General features: G+C 37.5%; 1 long non-coding RNA gene across 1 annotated transcript in view; it reads left to right on the forward strand.

Annotated features, from left to right (window-relative positions):
• LOC141585254 (uncharacterized) overlaps positions 1-23155 on the forward strand; it is a 112492-nt gene that overhangs the window by 12534 nt on the left and 76803 nt on the right. The window contains exon 2 of the long non-coding RNA XR_012518650.1: positions 11843-11884. This is a non-coding gene — a long non-coding RNA (uncharacterized LOC141585254). The remainder of the gene's footprint in view (positions 1-11842; positions 11885-23155) is intronic.

Here is a 23155-nt window from a genome sequence, read left to right on the forward strand (position 1 = left end):
TTTTGAGACGGAGTTTCGCTCTTGTTACCCAGGCTGGAGTGCAATGGCGCGATCTCGGCTCACCGCAACCTCCGCCTCCTGGGTTCAGGCAATTCTCCTGCCTCAGCCTCCTGAGTAGCTGGGATTACAGGCATGCACTACCATGCCCAGCTAATTTTTTGTATTTTTAGTAGAGACGGGGTTTCACCATGTTGACCAGGATGGTCTCGATCTCTTGACCTTGTGATCCACCCGCCTCAGCCTCCCAAAGTGCTGGGATTACAGGCTTGAGCCACCGCGCCCGGCCTCTTTTTTTAAATTGCATTTTAGGTTTTGGGTTACATGTGAAGAACATGCAAGATTGTTGCATAGCTACACACATGGCAGCGTGATTTGCTGCCTTCCTCCCCTTCACCTATATCTGGCATTTCTCCCCATGCTATCTCTCCCCAACTGCCAACCCCTCCGTCCCTCCTCTACTTCCCCACAACAGACACCAGTGTGTGATGTTCCCAAATTACTCAGTTTGTGGTATTTTCTTATGGCAGTACACATGGACTAAGACATGAGGCTATAGAGTCCATTGGAGCATCTAAATGGATTGAGTTGACTTTTAAGTGCAGATGAACAGAAACACAGCAAAGACAGCATGCCTACTTCTAAATAACTATACTGCTTCACAAGTAATGCCGGTATGTTACAACAAAGCATTCCCAATTCTTCCCTCCTGTTCCTTATTATGTTGCTATCATTCATTTCACTTATCCATACACTATACTCACCTAGTACATTGCTGCTGTTATTATTTTGAACTGTTATCTTTTAGATCAATTAAAATCAATAAAAATGAAAGATTTCATTTTACCTCCATTTATTTCTTCTCTAATGTTCTTCCTTTCTTTGCATATAAATAGATTTTTGTCTATAGTATTTTCCTTCCCTCTGAAAAACTTCTTTAAACACTTCTTACAAGGCAGGTCTACTAGAGACCAATTCCTCCAATTCCTTCAATGTTTGTTTGAGAAGGTGTTTATTTCTCCTTCACTGTTGAAACATAACCCAATCCAGAAATTTTGGTGGTAGTTTGGTTTTTCTTTCAACCCTTTGACTATCTCATTCCACTTCCTTTTTCTTTGCACATTTTCTGAATGCAAGTCCATTGTAGTTCTTATCCTCATTCCTCTATATGTTAGGTGTTTTTCTTCTGTCTTCTTTTGAGATTTTTATGTTTGTCTTTGATTTTCTGCAGTTTTTATATGATAGGCTTAAGTATCGTTTTTTGGTATTTATTCTGCTGCTTGTCCTCTGAGCTTCTTGAATGTTGGAAACGGGTTTATGACATCGGGAAGAGTCCACACCGAGACAGTGGATCACTCAGCAAGGCTAGTTTACTTTCGGCAGAAAGGGTGCAACTCACCAGCAGCTTGCCATGAGAGCACACCTGAGAAAAGGAGGCGGCACATTTATAACTTTCACAACCTGACACAATCACCCCACCGCTGTGTCCAGTTTTCATAGGCTGGAATGGAACCTCACATTCTATGTTTGACTCAACTGGCTAAAAACTTGAAAATTTCCTGAATAGATAAGGGGGAAATAAAAAGAGGAAGAAGACAGGGAAGAAGAGGAAGCTAGTCAGGAGAAGGTCTGGAGAGTTTCCAAACAAGGAATGGCATGCACCAGGGTTTGGAGCTTGCCCAGTTCTGTTCAGACATGCCAGAGTGAGTCAAGGTAGCTGATTTAAGATGTAACTGATTTAGAGAATATATATACATGGGTATATGTTTATGCTACTAGCAGATAATGGCCATAGAGCAAAAGATTGTAACTCCTTATAATGTAGTCTAAGATATAAACTTTGAAGAAGAACTTTCCCATCTCTCACAATTCCCTTCTGTTTTTATTTCATAATTCTTCTTCAAACTTATCTAATAGGTCCTTGCTTCATTGTTCAGCTTGGTCTTCCAACAGAAGTAATTTCTCTGCATAGGGTGGAGGAGAAGTTGGAGATAGGTTAGCGAGGGTAGTATTAACAAGCCTTTGCACGAGTCCTTGAACACAGGGTATAACACAACATCCTACAAAAAGTATACCTAATACTGCTACCAGGGAAGTGAGGACTGATGCCAGCATCCTTCCATTTGCCGAACCAGTTCTCTAGCCAGTTTGAAATGAGGTTATTTATTCCTGAATTTTGGACCAGGTCATTAGATTGAGCCGTAAGTCCCTGTAAGATTCTTGTGATACTTCCATCTGGAGCTGTGTTATTCGGAATGAAAGCGCAGCATTAAGTCTTCATCATTATGCAACCACCACCCTTTTCAGCTAACGTCATGTTGAGCAATCTTGTTTTCCCATGCCATTTGGTGGGTAGACCTTAACTGTTCTGTGATTCCGTTATCACAACTATCCTTGGTATAGTTAACAAATCATTGTCAATTATAATAAATGTAATTTATCCAGTCTACATATTTATTTATTGTCACCCACCAGAATAGTGTTGATTCAAATCCAGCAGCTATATGATCTCTGGCTTTGACTTCATTTTGAACTCCTCTTAGGACTCCAATTTCATCTAAGTACACATGAGAATCAAAGGACCCATATGGGGCTCCTCTTGTATGTCGTTGGTGGGTTTTCTCTGTTGGTTGATGAAATGCCAAGGTAAAAGGGGTAACCATTTTGACTAGAGTGCAAATACCACTTCGGTTATGTGGCAGAGTGTCCAGTAAGGGTCTCCCACAATACCACCATATATCTTCTGGGGAATAGCTGATGGAAGACTGATGAACTAGCTCTCGAAAGTGTCTTACTTCACTGCATCCTGTGAAATTTCCAAGGAATGTTGAGTTCTCCTCCTGCCATGAGAGGCACGAGGTGAGCCCTACCTTGGAAGATGGAGGTTGAATGGCCCTCAGGGCCTGACCCTTAGGGTGTTGGACCTCAGGATATTGTAGAGAGAGAGCTTGGCACAGTCCATTATTCTAGGTGGTAGAATGTTGAAAGAGAGCTATCACACATTCCAGGTCCGTCTGGTGAGAGGACCACTTCAGTGGGAAGAGGATAATCTGGCCTTCTGGCCTGCCATGCACACAAGTGTAAGAGTTGCTTTTATTCAGTATGGGAAAGGAATAGTTAATCCATTCTAACCAGGCATTTGCAATTTGATACCCTGTCTCAACAGCTAAGGTTTGCTTCAGATCATTTATCTACACTACTGATACCTTTGTTTTAAGATTAGGGGTGGGAATAATTTGAACAGCTGATGTTTGATATAAGGCTAAAATGGCTGGGGTTGGAGAAGGGGAAGGTGGAAGACGGAGAAGGCATATTTCAAACATACCTATAGGATCTTTCCTGTTTACATTTGCCCCACTGCTGTAAAGGCTATTTATAACAGCTTTACTATCCATAATTGTAGAAATAGTGTTAGAAATGAGGATAGGATTGCATTGGTAAATTTTGCAATCAGGGGAAGAGGTCACTTTAGTGAAGTAGAGGCTAGATCTGAGATCAGTACAGATTCTTCCTGCCGAGGTCCAGCCTCTACACTGAGTATTCCATAAGACCTTGTCCCAGCTATTGCACAGCTGTCAGTCAGTAGGGACAAGGAATTGATGCCTGGGTTGTAACTTGTCGCATCAATGAGCACTGGAAACTGCCAAATCGGTTAGGGGGCCAGGGCATAAGTATTTCTCTGAGGAAGTTAACTGTTTTTGACTATGTAAGTTTCCACAAGGCATTACTAGGCAAGCATCAAAGGTTATAACTTGAGGGGAATCTGATCTAGTTGTATTAATGATAAAATGAGGCGTAGCAAAAGGAAGGAAAGAAAAATAGAAGTAGAAATACATCAAATTTTTCTGAATTTTAACTTAGTAGGGTTTGGTCTGGGAATAGCTGAGGGAGCGGCTGCCTTCTTGAGTCAAGTATAATAGACCATCCCTTCTTGGCTGTGCAGATGCAGTCTTGGTGGTCCACAGCACAAGACAGGATCCTTTCCAAGCTGGCTCGAGCTTCCCTCCTTCCCATCCTTTAATGAAGACAGTCTCTCCAGGCCAGTGTTGGTGTACTGGAAATTCCAAGGGTGATGCCTGTGATAAAAGACCTCTGGTTTTAAGAGGAGAGGGTGGAAGAGAGACCAAGTATATAATTTCTAAGAAACTGATCTTTGGTTTCAAACATAGGAACATTAGCTGAGGAATGTAAGTAAGGTAGTTCATATAGCATCTCATATGGAGGTAACCTATGTCGTTCCGGGGAGCCATCCTGATCTTTCTTTCTTTCTTTCTTTTTTTTTTTTTTGACTCTGTCTCCAGGCACCAGGCTGGAGTACAGTGGCACAATATCGGCTCACTGCAACCTCCGCCTCCCGGGTTCAAGCAATTCTCCTGCCTTAGCCTCCCGAGTAGCTGGGATTATAGGTACACACCACCACACCCAGCTAATTTTTGTGTTTTTAGTAGAGACAGGGTTTCACCGTGTTGGCCAGGATGGTCTCGATCTCTTGACCTCATTATCAGCCTCCCAAAGTGCTGGGATTACAGGCTTGAGCCACTGCTCCCGGCCCATCCTGATCTTTAATAAGCCAATGGGAAGGCATTTGGTCCACAGTAACTGGGTTTCTAAAATTAACTTAGTTAAATGATTTTTAAGTGTCTGATTCATTCTTTCCACTCTCTCTGAGGTGAAAGGATGCCAAGGAATATGATATTTCCATTCTATGTCTAATGTCTGGGCCAATTTCTTAATGATGTCTGAGGTAAAGTGAGTTCCATTGTCTGAGTCAATGTTATTTATTAATCAAAATCTGGGTAAAATATGCTCAACTAAGGCCTTTACTACATTATTAGCAGTAGCTTTCAAGAAAGGAATAGCTCTACCCAAAGAGTGAGATAATGAACTATCACCAGTAGGTATCTTCATCGGCCCACTGGTGGCGTGTCAGTGTAATCCATTTGTACACTTTGGAATGGCCTTAACTCGGGAGTTCTCCTACCCAGAGGTAATTTCTTCAGAGCCTGAGTATTTGTCTTCTTGCAGATGAAATGGCCATCTGTGACCTGCCTATGTAAATTCCAATACATCCATAGACTCTAAGAACGGCATTACACAAGGCCTGGGGGTGCCAGTGTGTTCCTGGGTGCAGATGAGATAAGACTTCTCTCACTAGGGACTTCGAGAGTATCTCACTCTGGTCTAGGAGAATACATTTCCTATCTACATTTTCCTTAGCTACAATTTCTGTCAGTTTCTCCTTCTCGGTAGAAGAGAAAATACAAATTAGTTTAGGAGAAAGAAGGCAGGAAGTTAGATGAAACATTGGCTTGGCGGCCACGGCTACCTTTTTGGCCCCCTGGTCTGCAAGGTTGTTTCCCTGACTTTCAAATGAAAAATCATGTTGATATCCAGAGACGTGTACGACAGCTAGTTTTTCTGCTAATTGGAGATTGTTCAAGAAACAAACAACCAATGGTTCATGAGCAAGTTCTCAGCCTTGGCTGTTCATCAGACCTCTTTCCGCTCAGATTTTTCCAAATGTATGTCTGACTCCAAAGGCATACTTAGAGTCTATATGAATGATTCCTATTTTATTTTCTAAGTATTTCAAAGCTCAACTAAGGGCCAATAATTCACAACTCACAACCTTGGGCAGAATAACTATTGGGTAATTGTTCTGATTCGCTTTTTTCAAGGGTGTCTCCAGCCCCACTGAGTACCCATTATTTTGTTTCCCATCAAACATCTGTGAGGACCCATCTACAAATAGGTGCCGTCCAGTCTTATAAGGGGTCTCATCTGATCAGAACTTTGTATGGTAATTAATAAATGTTCTGTCTGTAACAATGATTTTCTAGTTAAGAAACCACAGGGTTGAGTGAGCTATCAGTTGTTATGGTTAAGCAATCTCTTTCTTGCAGAATGGCTTCATACGTGAGATTTCTAGAACTGGTAAGCCATCTTCCTGCCTTTTGATTTAAAATAGCTTTAATTTGATGGGAGGTACTCAGAGTCAAGTACCCTCCAGAGGTAATTTTTCTACTTAAGATGGGGTATTATATGGAGACATACAAGGCTCTAAGAGCCCTTGTACGTCTTCATATAGCACCCCTATTATTATATGGTCTCTAATGAGACCTTCAATCACAGGTTTCAATCCTACCTGACCTAGAGGGATTGGGTACTACATTCTCTTAGCCACTCCCCCAGGAATCTTTAAATGAATTTGTATCCGGGAAATCTGGAGCCTCCCTCGATTTCCTTCTTTGACCATACATCAGGGTGAATTTTCCTTTCATCTGCAGTAGTCAGCAAGTGTAGAGAGGGAAATAATCCCCTTGGCCCTACCTGTAGTCTTAGTCCTAACTTCAGCATCAAGTCTCTCCCTAATAAATTAGTACCTGCTTCAGGGATTAGCAAAAATTGAATATTAGTCATTTGATCTTTATATCTTACCTCTGTGTTTTCTAAAATATTGGCCTTGAATTCTTCCCCCTTTACCCCAGATACTAATAATTCTTTGGAAGAGCAATTTAAGCCATTTGGAGAGATGCGTAAGGAAAAATGGATCACTCCAGAATCTATGAGAAACATTATTTGTTCGTAGTTTGGTCCCCACATCCAAATTTATCAGGGGCTCTTGGTGGGACTCAAGATGGGAAGGAAGGGGCCCCTGACGTCCCCCATTCTTCCTCTTCAAAAGCTGGCATGAGTGAAACAACTTCCTCTGTGGCCTCTATTTCAGGGCATTTTCTTTTAACATGGCCTGATTTTCCAGAATTGTAGCATCTATCCTGCCCACATTCTCTTCCTATTCCGGCACCCTTCTGCTTTTGCTTATCCTCATCTGCTCTGTATTTCCACCTTTTACAACACATACCATGATCCTCCCCTGTCCCATTTTGACCTTGCCTTCTCCCTCTCTGTGAATCCACATTTCGGGATACCGGTTGGAATTTTGTCCTTGGAAAGCCTATCTAGGTGAGTTATTTCCCAAACACAAAGAAAATCTTTGCTTTTGTTTTTTTTGTTTTTTTGGTTTTTTTTTTTTTTTTTTTTTTTTTTGCCTCTCTTCATCTCTTTTCACACATAATTTCTGTGCTTCCTCTAAAAGTTCTTCAGTTGATGGATTCTTCCATCTCTCTATCTTCTGCAGCTTCCTAGCAATGTCAGGCCAACTATTTGTAACAAAATATAATTTTAGCACGCCTTGCCCTAGACGGCTATCTGGGTCTAAGTCATGATACTTCCTCATTTTCTCTCTCAGTCTGTCTAAAAATTGCATGGGTCCTTCATCTTTCTCCTGTTATGCATCAAAGGCCCTAGTAAGGTTTTGAGGTCTGGGTGCTGACTCTTTAATCCCTCTTATAGTTAGCTCATCCAAGTCTTTCATGTTCTCTCTGTGGGCGGCATTGTTATTATCCCAGTAGGGGTCCTGAACAGGGAATTCGGTGTCTGCCGCCAGGCTTTTGCCAGCAGGGTGATTGCGTTCCCAAGCTGCCATTGCAACCCTGTGTATCATGTTTTGTTCCTCTTTCCAGACGAGAATACCTAAGATCGACATTAACTCACTCCAGGTATATAGTTGGGGACATAAAAACGGATCAATTTGCCCTGTCACTCTTTCCGGATCATCCGTCGGGACTTAAGCTTTTTCTTTAGGCCACAGACCTCAGAAGCGGTTAAAGGAGCATTTACACGCCGTGGTACTCCCACCTTGTGGAACTTCTCTCAATGGAAAGAGCTGAAAAGTATTAGGAAATGGGAAGTTCTGAATGTCTCTTTTACATTGCTCTATTTCCTTCTGGAGTCCTCTCCCAAAGGAAGAGCTTTTGGATGGGCAATGGCAAAGAGCAAGGCTTTGGGTTGATAACTCCTCAGGATTCAGTACATGAATCCCTCCCCCTGCCCTCGGGATGATGGCTTGAGGGAAGCGCACAAGCTGAGCAACCAGAGGCGGGACTGCCACTTGCTGTGGGGGAGGTGGGGCTACCGCCTTTGGAGGTGGTCTGCCACCACGTGGCAGGTGCATTAGGAGTTAGAAACAGGGGAAGATGATTTAAAGGTCCCATCGGCTGCTTTCTCTTTCTAACTTCTTGGCCACACCTATTTTTTGTTTTAAGTCCTTCAAGGGGCACAGAGAAACAGGCCCTGGCTGCCAGCATAGGGCACACTTTATTTCTTCTAAGGACACAAACTCCTACTGTTAACATACATTAAGAGTTGGCGGACCTAGTCTTCATCTGAGCCAAATTTTGGCCAGAAAACAGCGGGGTTTAAGATTGGCTCCTGGGTCCAAAGAAAGCAGCAACATTTGATCATCAAGTTGCTTTTTCTTATGTTTGGTCCGTTCATTCTCTTTCCAGTACTTAAGCATTAGTCCTAATGGACTATCGGAAGAATTCAGTCACTCGCATCTCACTTGTTTCTTGCCTTACTTCCTGTTCCAGGCTTAGTAGAAGAAGTATTTCCCATATTGGGTGCTAAATAGACTTAATACCACCCCACCCCCCAACCCCAAACCAGAGAAAAAAATCTCCCTCAGGAGACTCAATCCCCTAGATCTCCCAGTCCAGAGATGGCTCATCTGTCTGTTTCCCTGCAGGCCCAATTCCCCAGATCCTCCAGATCAGGGATGTCTCACCTATCCTGTCCTCAGTGGCTTGCTAAGGCTCAATTTCTTACACCAGAAAAGTCATGCTGTATCCTTTTCCCCGGGAGATAACAATTCTCCCTTCCATTTTCCCTCTTGAAGGTTATAAACACTGGTTCCACATTCACTTGGTCTTAACTGTAACTATTCACTCACACACACATTCCTTTCAAGAACTGACCGCCAAGGAAGTACTTTGCTGCCCTCTTGAGGTTTTACCTACCTTGGCTTTGCACGTGGTCTCACCATGGTCTTGCAAGTCTCTCCTCCCCTGCTTTGCTGAGAATCCAAATGTGTTCCTCACACTGGGTAAGTCCTGGCTCTCTCCTCCGAGGCCACCGAAATAGTGTGGAGGGGAGCCTCCCCGCAAGAGAGGAACAAGGACTGCCCCAGAGGGGAAACAGAATCCCCATTAGGGCCACCAAATTGTTGGAAATGGTTTTATAGCATTGGGAAGCATCCATGCTGAGACAATGAATTGCTCAGCAAGGCTAGTTTACTTTCTGCAGAAAGGGTGCAACTCACCAGCAGTCTTGCCATGAGAGCACAACTGAACAAAAGAGACAGGCACACTTAAGCCTTTCATAACCTGACACAATTGCCCCACTGCTCTGTCCAGTTTCCATAGGCCAGAACAGAACCTCACATTCTGTGCTTGACCTGACTGGCTAAAAACTCGAAAATATCCTGAATAGATAAGGGGGAAAGAAGACAAGACAGAAGACAAGGAAGAAGAGGAAGCTAGTCAGGGGAAGGTCAGGAGAGTTTCCAAACAAGGAATGGCATGCACCAGGGTTTGGAGCTTGCCCAGTTCTCTTCAGACATGCCAGAGTGAGTCAAGGCAGCTGATTTAAGATGTAACTGATTTAGAGAATATACATACATGGGAATATGTTTATGCTAATAGTGGATAATGGCCACAGAGCACATGGCCTTATAATGTAGTCTAAGATAGAAACTTTGAAGAAGTTGTTTCCCATCTCTCACACTGAATCTGTAGTTTTGTGTTTGTTACTTCAAATATTTCTTCCTCACTTCTTTCTTTTGGTATTCTCATTTTATGTACCTTTTGTAATTGTCACAGTTATTGGATATGCCATTCCATTTTTTTCTCATTCTTTTTTCTATTTGCTTTTCAGTTTGAAAGGTTGTTATTAACATATCTTTGAACTCACTGATTCTTTCCTCCATGTTGTTTAGTCTATGAATGTGTCCATCAAAAGTATTCTTCTTTTACTGTTACAGTGTGTTTTACCTCTAGCATCTTGTCATGCCACATTATGCCAACTGTCACACCCAGGGTCCAGTTCCAGTCCCTGCTGAGGTCCAAAGTGAGTGGGGAGGTGGCAGATAGCTGAAAGAACAGTTGGAGGTGCTGTAGGCAGGTGAAATGTAGCTGTATTCAGCAGCTTCCTCAGCAGCAGCTCTCACACTGTCCGCCTTTATCTCAGCTGTCTGCTCTAGCCCTGTGGCTCCTCTCAGCAGCCGGCTGTGCGGCTCCCACCACCCCCACTGCCCCCACGTCTGCAGCTGCACTCTCTGGCCTGAGAGCCAGCTCTCCCTTACAGGATCAGCAGCTTAACTCTTTTCCTCTGGGCACAAGTAAGTTCCTGGCTCTCCACTGCCTGCCTTTAAGGTGACTGCATGAACCCCGTGCGTAGCATCAGCAAGGGAGTTATACCTTTTACAGACAATAGTGGCTTAGGGCTTAATGTGAGCTTACACAAACAAGTGGAGTCATACACCAGCACTCCAAACTCACTGAGTCACTCTGGCCCGGATGTCTGCCTTGGCCTATTCCTGACCAAAGCACATCCACGTACCTTACACATTTCCTTTTGATTCTTTCTCAGACTTTTATCTTTCTGCTTACATTATCCATTTTTTTTTCTTGTATATTATCCACTTTATCCATTAGAGGCCTAAACGTATCAATTATAATTATTTAAAATTTCTCTTGTGATAATTCTGAAATCTCAGCCATCTCTAGTGTGCTTATGAAATTTGCTTTGTCTTCAAGACTATTTTTGCCTTTCCGGGTGTCTTGTAAATTTTTGTTAAAAGTTGGACCTGATGTGAAAGAAACAGAGATAAATAGACCTTCAGTGTGACGTTTTCTGTATCTGGGCAGCAGTTAAACTGTGTTTACTGTTTGTTGTAGTTGCACGTGTCAGCAGCTTACGTTTTCTCTAGCGTCCTTTTTGTCTTTTCCGTTGTCTCTGGGTTTCCTTAGAGACTTCTTCTTAAATAGGATCTGAGGCTTGCAGTTCTTTTAGCTGTAATCCTCTGTTATTATACAGAAGCCCTATTAGTGTGGTGGTCATAGATGGGGGAAAGGATTCCATAATTCTGTGATTAGGTTTCTGTCTTTTAGTGAGCTTGTGTCCTTGGTTTATGACCTTCACAAATGCTTGTCATTGATTCCCTTTCCCCAGCTTAGGTGAACCAGAAAAGTGAAAGGAGCCTAGAGTTGTGTATTTCCTTTTCCCCAGGTCAGTTAGGCTGCGGCAAGACCCAGGTAGGTAGGATCTGGTTAAACAGCTTCCTTTGAGGGCAGGCCTTTGTTAAGAACAGAGCATTCTGGGCTTATTTAAAAATGGTTACTTATCCCCCACCCCACACACAACAGATATGATAAATTTTTCTCTGATATTTACCTTGAGGCCTCCTGGAGTTTTTCTCTCTCAAGCTAGTTCCTAGCTCAGTCTCTATCAATTAGCCGAATACCGTTTAACTGTTTTTAATAGGCTCCCGCTGTGGCTTCTGATTTCAATAAGCCGTGGTTTCCAGTATTTTGTGTCTCCAGTTTTCAGGGCAGAAGTTTGCCCTGTGACCTCAATTCTCTGATACATCAATTAAGTATCACTGTTTTTTAGTTTGTTCAGCTTTACCTTGTGACGATAGAGTGATGGCTTCCAAACTTTTTACGTGTCAGACCAGAAACCAGAAGTTTACAGATTTTCAACTTTGTAATCTATCTGCCTACCTCTTCTGATCTGAGATATATGTTGGAAATGATTTTTTTAACAGTTTGTAATTTGCTTTATTGTCTCTAATATTTTAATTATAATTTTAAGTCATTAAATTTATAGGCTTAATCATATTGCATCTCGATTTTGAATCATATTTAGAAAGTTTTTAACCATTCTTAAAAATAAATTTGTCAATATTCTATATTAGAAATATGAATGGTTTTATTTTTATTTTCAGAGAGATGATTCATTTGGGGTTTATCCTACTGCGTGATTTGAGGTATGGAATTAATTTTTATCTTTTCCAAAATGACTATTCTGTTGTTTTAATACAAATGATTAAGTAGTTCACGTTTAACTGAGTGAATTGAGATTCAGTCTATTCCTATGGTAAGTTTCCAGATGTGCTTGGGTCTATTTCTGGATTTTGTGTTCTGTTCCATTAGTCTGCCTGCCTAGTCATATGTGAGTACCATCTGTTTGAATTACAGAGGATATGGTGTATATTTTAATTTCTGCTAGGGCTAGTCCTGCCTTACTGCTTTGTTTAGTGTTTGCCTAATTGTTATTCCTTGATTTTTTTCCCATATAACTTTTAAATGGGCTCAAGCCTGTAATCCCAGCACTTTGGGAGGCCGAGGCGGGTGGATCACAAGGTCAAGAGATCAAGACCATCCTGGTCAACATGGTGAAACCCCATCTCTACTAAAAATACAAAAAATTAGCTGGGCATGGTGGCGCGTGCCTGTAATCCCAGCTACTCAGGAGGCTGAGACAGGAGAATTGCCTGAACCCAGGAGGCGGAGGTTGCAGTGAGCCGAGATCGTGCCATTGCACTCCAGCCTGGGTAACGAGAGCGAAACTCCATCTCAAAAAAAAAAAAAAACAAAAAACTTTTAAATGAACTGTCAAGCTCCAGAAGACAGCTATTTTATTAATATAAGATTAAATTTATGTTAACATTTTTATGATGTTGAATCATCTTGTTAAAAAACAAGAAGTCTTTTTCCATTTGTTCAAATCCATTTGGATCTCTCAAGGATCTTTTCAGGTTTACCTTTTAGAGTTTTTGCTTATTTCTTTTCTGTAACTTTATGGAGGTATAATTGGGATTCAGTAAATTATGCCTACTTAAACACACAATTTGAACAGTTTTGACATGTACAGACCTGTAAACTAAGACCAGAATTAAAATATAAATCAATTCCATTACCCCCTAAAATGTCTTCATGCCTATCTATAATTTATCTATTCTTGCGCCCTGGTACCCAGGAATCTCCAATCTGCTTTCTGTAACTACAAATGACTTGGCATTTTCTAGATTTACATGAATAAAATTATGTAGTATGTACACTTTTGTTGGCCAGGCTTCTTTTACATAATTTTGAGATTCTCCCATGTTGTTACATGTATCACAGTTTGTTCACCTTTATTATTGAGTAACATTCCACTGTTTAGATATACCTGAGTTTGTTTATGATTCATCCAATCATTTGAGTTGTTTTTAGTTATTGGCTGTTACAAATAAAGGTGCTATAAACATAGCATATAAGACTTGGTATGGGCATGTTTTTATTTATTTTTTTCTTGAGTCAATACCTTGAAGTGGAATGGATTAGCCTTATGCTGGGTGTGTATCCAACTTTCTCATAAATTGCTAAACTATTTTCTAAAGTGATTTTACTATTTTGCATTTTCACCAGCAGTATTTGAGACTTGTACTTTCTTCACATTTTGCCAACTGTTGGTATGGCCAGTTTTGTTAATTTAGTCTTTCTAATGGGCGTACAGTAAAATCTCATTGTGGTTTTAATTTGCATTTTCAGAATGACTAGTGATGATTATCTTTTCATGAGCTTGTTTTTGGTATGTCTTCATTTATACAGTGTCCATTCAAATCTTTTGTCTATTAGCAGTGGAAGTGGGAGCAGGAAGTGTTTATCTCACCATGATTAAGTTGTATGAGTTCTTTGTATATTCTGAATATAAGTCCTTTGTCTGATATATGTATTCTAAATATCTTCTTCCATATTATAGACTGCCATTTATTTCCCCCTTAATTATAGTTTTCAAAGAACACAGGTTTTTAATTTTGGAGATGTGCACATTATTTTTATGTGCACATTATTTTATACAAATACTAAATTGTCATTACAATAAATTTTGAAATTGGATAGAGAAAGTGTAACAACTTCGTTCCTTAAATATATATTTTTTGGTTATTCTGTGTGCATTACATTTACCAATAAATTTTAGAAATAGCCTGTCAATTTCTACCAAAAAAAGAGAAACCTACTGAGATTGGTATTGCATATAAATCAACTTGGGAATAATTGTGAATTAAAGAATTGGCCAAATATAGACTTCTGTGTTGAAAATTATTTTCCTTCAGCGCTATAAAGATGCTGCTCCAGTGTTTTCTAGCCCCCCTAGTTTATATTGAGAAATTTGTGGTCATTTGGAGTCATTATTCCCCTGTATGTAATACATTATTTTGGAGCTGCTTTCAGAAGTTTTTATATGTCTTTGTTTTTTCAGCAGTTTGATTATGATGTGTCTAGGCATATTATTTTTCCTTTAGTTGTGTCATATCCTCTTTAGGGTTCAGTGAGATTCCTGAATATGTAAATTTATGTCTTTCATCATATTTGAGCATTTTTCAGCCATTATTTCTTCTGCCACATAATTTATTTTTCTTTGGCACTTCAATAGCGTGTCATTTAGACTTTTGATATTCATCTACAGGTCACAATGGCTCTTTGTTTATTTGTTTTTATTCTTTTTCTTCTTCATGTTGGATGGTTTCTATCGATATATCTTTCACTGACTCATATATCATTTTCTTGCCTTAATTGAGGTCTTTTGATAAATGTTTTAATTTCAGAAATTATGTTTTTCAAGTCTTATGTTTCTATTCAGTTCATTTTCATAGGCTGTAGTTGTTTGCCGAGAAATTCTATTTTTTATTTCTTTTAAATGTATTTTCCATGACCTCATGTGGTATAGTTATAAAAGCTGCTTCAAAATCTTTATCTCATGTTTTAAACTTCAAGATATTTTATGGTTAGTGCCTGTAGATTGTCTTCTCCCTTGAGAACTGATTAAATGTTCTGAGTAGTTTCTGATTGTGTTCAGTACCTTATAGAAAATGACACTGTATAGCCCCTGGGACCTGTATAATCATCTGGTGAGTTTGGTAACTTTTTTAAGCAGGCGGTCAACTCATTTAGGGTCAGACCCCTTGTACGGTCTCAATTTCTCTTAGTCGTTGTTCACATATCAGTTGAGCTCTGAAGGTTTTGCTGTGCTGGTTTGGGTCTGCCCCATACATACATAACTCAGAGGTGAGCCAGAGATCTGTAGGTTTATACGAATCATTAGGGGATTCCTTCTGAAACTCTTTCTGATCTGGGATTTTCTTCCTTATGCTCCAGTCCCCATGGTTTCTTTTTCCCGATTCCTGTAACCAGAAAAACAATGTTGTTGGAGTTTCAGCACCCTGTCCTAATCACTTTGCAGCCTGGCAACTAGGGTCTGTGCTCAAGAAAAAGCCTAGCATAGGAGGCAGAAAGCAAACTGGGAAAGTCACTTAGTATGCTCTCTTCTTCAGGTTTGAATTTCCCTCCACAATCTTTTTGCTTTTGTTTAGCTTTGGGGCCCTAAGTTAATTTTTGGTATTTTGTCCAGGGTTTCTAGTATTCAGCTGCAGTAGTAGGCTGTAGAAGACTTAAACACCACCACAGCAGAATTGGAATCACTTAGCTTATTTTTTTTAAAGCTTATTCTTAAGTATTTTATTTTTAAATTGTTGCTAAAATAAAATGGGTTTTTCTTCCATTCTATAATTATATCTTTTAACTGGTTATTACTAGTATCTGAAGGCTTTTATTAGCATATATTAACTTTGTATCTTCCTCTCTTATTTGTGTTAGTTTCATCAGTGATTCTTTTGAGTTTTATAGTTATTTTATCTTTGCCTCTCCAAAAAGATATAGTTTTCCATCTTTCATGTCTCTAATCATTTTATCTTATCTAATTTTATTTACTAATGCCTATAATACATTATTAAATGATGGAAAAAATAGTAGGCATCTTTAATTTATTCTTGCCTTTGCTTAGATTACCACTAAAGTATCTCTATTAAGTGCAAATATGACTTTAGAACTGAGTTATATATATTTAGTGTTAAAGAAAGAACCGATTCTTATCTTATTGAGTATATATTTTTAAATAGGAATGGGTGTTATAGTAAGAGTCATATGTTATATTCCATTTGGTGTTAATGATAGTGAACAATATTAAGAGATTTCTAATATTAAAACATCTTGAAATCACATTTGATCACAGTATATCTTATTAATATACTATCAAAATATATTTGCTGATATTTTGAATTTTGGCATTAATATTCAAAATGAGACTGGTTTTTAAATTTTCTTTTTATATGTGATTTTTGACATCAATATTATACATGTTTAATTAAAGTAATTTAGAATTTCTCCTTCTTTTTCTATGCTCAGGTGAAAAGATGTTCAAATATCTCTGTGACTGTATCTTGACCTTGATTTTCTGCTTTCTTTGGGGTAACTGTTATTTCATCGATTTTTCCTGTGAAAAATTGTTTTAAGCCTTTTATCTCTACTGAGGTGAATTTTATTGTGTTTTTCAAGGATGCTATCCAATTATTTAATTTTTCAAATATATTTGTATAGAGAGATACAAAATAGTTTGTAAGAACCTTTTAAAATTTACTTTGTTTCAAGGTTATTTTCCCCATATATTTTTTATCTGTGCTTTTTCCTCTTTTTCTGAGTTGGATTAGGTAGTGATTTATCTAGTTTGTTAATTTTTCACCAAGAACAAGCATTTTTATTGATTTATCAATTTTGTTATATTTTTGCTTCCTGTTTTATTAATTTCTACTTCTGTATTTTAAAAAATTTCTTTCTTCTGCTTTCCCCATCACCTACATACTTTTCTGAGTTGGGAATTTAATTCATTTATTTTTATTTATCTAAGTATCATAAGTACGTAGAGCTATGCATTTTCTTACAGTCACTGCTTTAATTGTATCTCGTAAATGTCTTTGGAAGAGTTCATAAATATTTGCTGAGTTTCCCTCTGTATCAAGCTGTTTCCCTATAGGCTTGGTACTTTAAAAACAGCCTGCCTACATATAATACTCTAGGCTCACATTTTCTTTTCGTGAGTTCCTTAAAATTGTTCTTCCACAGTTTTCTTGCTTCATATGCTGTTTTATGATCTTATTTCCTTTGTAAGTGATTTGGCCTTTTTTTACTTGGATGCCCAGAAGATTGCTTGTATATATTTAAGTTCTAATAGGTCTGTTATACTGTGTCTTAGAAGTATGTCTATATATTAACAATTGACCATTCTGGGTTAGTTTTCTCAGGTAAACAAATATATCCAAGTTTTCTTTTATTTATAGGAAGTTTTACTGGATTACAGTTTAATAATTAGTTCTCTTGTTTCATTGTTTTTGTTTTTCTTGTCAGAAACCTAAATGACAATGCCCAATTTTCTTTCTCTCTGACGGTGTTCACCTTTTTTATTTTGTTTTCATTTTCTTGGAATTTTAAATACATTTTAAAACTTCTTATACTTTCAGAGAAATCAATTTTCTCTTGAGTACTTTGAAATTATTCTTCCTATTTAGATGTTTATGTTTTTTAATTTCTCTCCTGGGTTCTATCCAATTTTTTTCATATATTACTTTATTTAATTCTGCTTTTCTGATTTAACATTTTTTCTTTTTGCAAAATTTTTAAAATATTTAATTCAGAGTGGGGTGTGATGTTACAGATTGTTTTCAAAGCTGACAACTAAATTGGGGTTCCAGTACAAGTGTGGCTAGCTAAGGGGAAATGAAGGAGAGCTGGATATAATTGTTTACAAGGTGCCTTTCATAGGATACATCTTTTACCTGGCAGACGGCCTAGTGTCTAGTTGTCTAACCTGTGACCAGGAAGGTTCCTCACTAAGGAAATTTGTTTATACTGGCAGATGCCCTTTTGGCTCTTGTCTCACCTGTGTTCAGTTTATGCCTGCCTGACTATTGCTCTCGTTCTAGAAGCTCAACTTTGTGCTTTCCCGTCCCATGTCAGGGAAAGATAGGCCTGGCGTAGCCCCTGATTCTCCAGATGGAAGGTGGAAATCCAATACTCCATCACAAAAGAAAAAAATTAAAATATTTTACAGATCTTGGGCAAGGAAGGTGTTGAGGGGAGTCCTCTTTCCTAGGATCACGTGAGGCCAAACTGAAGGAGTCTGGCAGAGAGAGAGAGAGCACGTGACAAGTAGTATTATGTATAAGAGAATACAGTGTGAGTTATTTTAAATTCTTAGGCAAATATCTGGATGATTCATTTAAAAAAAAGCAGTGGAAGAGTGGGTAGTCTAAGTTCCTATCTCTGGCCACCGGCTTGAGCCATTTAGTTTCAGTGAAGAACAGGAAACGGTCAGGGGTGACAGCCTTGCTTCTACACAATGGATGCCAAGCCAATATAAAATTATAATAATTTACTACACAGATCTCTGCTTTATTGTTAGTTTTAGAAGGGGAGAATTTTCATCAGTAGAAACGTTTTCTTCTCTTATTTTTTTCTGTCTTGTAGCAGTTTTTATGGCTATTGCCAGACATTTTTCATTCATTCTCAGTGAATGGCAGAGAGAGAAAGAGAGAGAGAGAGAGAGAGAGAGAGAGAGAGCGCATGTGGCAACTAGCAGTCTGCATACTGGAATACAGTGTGGGCCATTTTAAGTTCTTAGGCAAATATGTCTTATTCTTTTCTGACCAGCCATAATGTGAAGAGGTGCAGTGTTTAGGGAGTTTACTAGTTTTCTTGCTTCAAGAGAGCTTTCTTCTGTTGAATTGTTAATACAGTTTTAAAAAAATTAATGGAACTGTTTTGAGACAGAGGAAGAACTCTGTTTTTGTAAATCTCTGGATTCTTTTGTTTCTGTAGGAACTTTAATTTCTATTGCTGACTTCCTTCTTTCCCTTTATCACTAAGTCTCCAAAGAATGCCTCTCCTTTCCAAATTACCTCCTTTCCCCCAGAAATTATATCTTACCAAGAATTCCAAAATTTATCTTTCACCCTTTAAGCCATTTCCTTTTGATGACTCAAAGGCTGTGTTCTAAGACATGTTCTAAGTGTGTTTCCATTAAGGATAGGATTCTCATCATGGGTGATTTTTTCTATGTTCTGCTAAGCTAGTCTCTCATTTACATTACACTTTTCCATGCATAAGCTGCATTTGGAATATTTTGCAACATTTATTACCCTATACACCTGTAATTTGATGCATTACATTGTCTCTAGTTATGCTGTAAGAATCTATAGTAGATGGTTTAATTTACTCTCCATGTGGATCTGTATGTTTTTTGACAATGTATAGGGATATTTAAGAAACTGCAATCGTCCTACAGGAACTCAAAAGTCTATAATTATATCCTTGGTTTCCTTTTGATTCAGTCGTTTTACAGAAGTTGCTCCCTGACCCCCCAGCCCCCATGTCTCTGTATTTAAATTTGTATTTATTGTCATAAGATATTTATTATTTAAATACATATATTGGCACATGGCTATTTGGCATCAAACATATATACACACACATATAATTACATTATATATCATATACATATAATGTAATTAGCTTCAGTGTTCATAATCTTTTTATACCAACATTTTCCCCATTTCTTAACTATTTATTTTATTCTCCTAAGTTAGTTAAAATGTTTTAAAACAGATTTCTCAGACACAGTGAATAGGTTGTTTTACAGACTCTTCTGTATGTAAAAGATTGCTTTTCTGTTGCCTTCACACTTGAATGACAACATTTTCTAACTCAAATTATTGGGTCACAAGATTTTCCATTGCTTTGTGATTTTCTTGTGCTCAATGTCAAAGAAGTTTAAGGTTCATCTTGTTCTTTTCTTTTGTAAGTATCTTGTTTTTTATTTTGTTATCTTTGGTTTAAGTATCAATGTTATACTCACTTGATAAAATGAATTCAGTAGATTCCCTTTTGATTCTATTTTGGTGAACATTTTAAACAGCATTAAAGTTATACTTGCCTGAGAGGTTTAGTAGAATTTCTTTGTGATAATACATAAAAATTAGTGCATTTAAAAAAATTAGCTCTATAACATCTTCATATATTTCTTCTGTGGCAATTGATCTGTTTATATTTTCCATTATTTAGGTTAGTGTTGGGTATTCATGATTTCCTGGAAAAATCACCTATTTTATCCTAAAATGTATTTTCCTAAAGCTAATAAAATCATCCTTATAGTATTAAATCTGTCCTATCTCCCATTTTTTCGTGACCTAGTAACCTATAAATTTATCTATATAAATGATAATATCTACATAAAGAAATACTAAAATATTGTTGCTATTTTCATTACTATTAGAGAATCAGCTCTTGGATTTATTAGTGCTACCAATTTTATTAATTCTTAGTCATTTACTTAGGTTTAGTTGTTTTTCTTCTTTTTTTTTTTTTGGTGGATTTTTGGCAATTCCTTTTTCTAATTTATTCATCAGGTTCTTATTTTTACATTTTCTGAGCATACAAGGTCCATATTCTGTTCTGGATTATTTCTTTATACTTGCTTTAAGTTCAGATCTATAGCTAAATGATTTAAATTCTCATTGCCACACCTTCAGCATTTGTATTTTGTTTGGCTAAAGTTTTCTTAATGTATTCAAGCATTTGTAACTCCAGCTCAAGGGATCTCAGGCCGAGCATATTCCATATGATTTGTCATTTGCCCTTATATCCTAATAAAACATTAAGCAGGCCTGAAATCTTTGGATTAAACTTTCTTCTCTTGAGAATTTTATAGCAACATTTAGAGTTGAAAGTTGCTGTGAAAAAGTCTGAAAATTAATCTTTTTTTCATAACAAATGATTAGCTTTACATTTAGTCTCCTTTTCTTATCTTTGAAGGTGATAATTTTACCTGAATATATTTCTTAGTGTTGATAAGTGTGTAAACACTCTTTCCATGACGAAGTATGCCCCTACAAGCTAAGAATGAGTGGTTTTATTAAAAATTGGCAAAATCATGAATATTTTTATTATTTATTTTTAAAATTATAAATTCAGGGGTAACGTGCAAGTTTGTTATGTGAGCATATTGCATAATGGTGGAGTTTGGGCTTCTAATTAACCCATCATCAATGTAGTGAGTATAGTATCCAACAGGAAGTTTTTCAAACCTCACCCTCTTCCTTCTTTCCCCATTTTTGGGCCCTCAGTGTTTATTGTTTCCATCTTTATGTACATATGCCCCCATTGTTTAACTCTCACTTAAAAGTGAGAGCATACAGTATTTGATTTTATTTCTGTGTTAATTCACTCAGGATAATGGCCACCAGCTACATCCATGTTGTTGCAAAGTACTTGATTTTTTCTTATGGCTGTGTGGTATTCTATGGTGTGTATATACTTCATTTTAAAAAATCTAGTCCACCATTGATGGACATCTTGTTTGATTCCATGTCTTTGCTATTGTGAATAGCAATATTCTCCCTTAATTTCATTGTTTGCCCAAAAGTCATTCAGGAAAAGTTGTTTAGTTTCCATGAACTTGTATGGTTTTGAGGGTTTCTCTGCTGGTTTCTAATTTTATTTCACTGTGGTCTGTGAAGATGCCTGACATGATTTCAATTTTTTCAATTCATTGAGACTTGCTTTATGACTATGAGGTCAATTTTGAAGAATGTTTATGCACAGATAAAAAAATGTATATTATGTGGCTGTTGAGGAGCATATTCTGTAGATGTCTAGATGTCTATTAGGTCCATTGGGTCAAGAGTCCAATTTAAGCCCAGAGTTTTACAGTTTTCTGCCTCAGTGCTGTTAATGGTGTGTTGAAGTCCCCTCACTATTATTATATGGCTTTCTCTTTTCTTTGGTTTAGTCATATTTGTTTCATGAATCTGGATGCTCCAGTGTTGGGTATATATATATATATATATACATATATATGATATTTAAATCTTCTGGTTGATTTAAACCATTTATCATTATTTTATGCCTTTCTTTGTTTTATTTTGGTTTTTATTGTTTTTTTGTTTAAAGTCCATTTTATGATAGAAGAATATCAGCCCCTGCTTTTTTGTTGTTTTCTATTTGCATGGTATATCTTTCTCTGTCCTTTTATTTTGAGCCTGTAGGTGTCATAACATTTGAGATGGGTCTGTTGAAGGTTGAAAGCAGCAGAAGTTTGGGTGGTTTTTTTTTTTTTTTTCAATTTGTCTCTAGGCCTTTAAATTGAGCATTTAGGCTGTTTACATTCAAGGTTATATTGATATATAAGGTTTCGTTCCTGTCATAATGTTGTTAGTTGTTTTGTAGTCTCTGTTGTATAATTATTTTATAAGATCTGTGAGCTAATACGTGAACTTTCATGGTAGCAAGTGTTGTTCTTTCGTTTCCATGTTTTGAACTCCTTTGAGCATTTCTTGTAGGGAAGATTTGGTGGTGATGAATTCTCTTAGTATTTGCTTGTCTGAAAACAATTTTATTTTTCCATTTTTGAAGCTTAATTTGGCAGGATATAAAAATATTTGCTGGCATTCCTTTTTCTTTAGGAAGACTGAAAATAAGTCCCTAATCTCTCTGCCTTGTAAGGTTTCTGCTGAGAAGTCTGCTGTTAGTTTGATTAAATTTTCTTTATATGCAACTTGGCCCTTTTCCTTAGCTGCCTTTAAAATTTTTTCTTTCTCATTGACTTTGGGTAGTCTGATGACTGTATGCCTTAGGGATGGGCATCTTGTATGGTATCTTGCAGGTGTTCTCTGAGTTTCTTGTATCAGGAAATTGACCTATTTTACAAGATTAGGAAAATGTTCCTGAATTATTCTCTAAAGTATGTTTTCCAAGTTGCTTACTTTTTCTTCTGTCTTAGGAGTGTCAGTAAGTCGTATTGCTTTATATAATCTTATATTTCTCAAAGGCTTTATTTGTTTTGTAAAATTCTTTTTTTTTAAAATCTTTGTCTGACTAAAATCAAAACACCAATCTTTAAACTAAAATTATTTTTTCTGCTTGCTCTAGCCTGTTCTTAAAGTTTCCAACAGAAATTTTGAATTTCCTTTTGTGAAATTTTCAATTCCAGAAGTTCTATTTGTTTTTTTTCTTAATATAGCTGTCGCATCTTTCATATCCTGAATCATTTTCCTGGATTCTTTGTATTGGATTTCAACTTTGTCTCAGATCTCATTCAGTTTCCTTGCAATCTATATTTTTGAATTATTTATACATTATTTTGAACTTTTCAATTTGGCCAGGATCCATTTCTAGATAACTAGTGTAATTCTTTGGTGGTGTTAAGTCACTCTGGTTTTTCTGTACTGCTGATGTTCTTCTGGTGATTTCCCCTTATCTGTGAGAGTTGTCACTTCATATTTTTGAATTTTCTATTGTTTGTATGAGACTTTATTATTCTTAAATTCTTTTCTCCCTTGAATATATAACCGTTGTGTATGTTGTCTTTGATTGTTTGGCTTTATTTC

The sequence above is a fragment of the Saimiri boliviensis genome, chromosome 8 (assembly GCF_048565385.1).
Source record: "Saimiri boliviensis isolate mSaiBol1 chromosome 8, mSaiBol1.pri, whole genome shotgun sequence".
Classification (NCBI taxonomy): Eukaryota; Metazoa; Chordata; class Mammalia; order Primates; family Cebidae; genus Saimiri; species Saimiri boliviensis.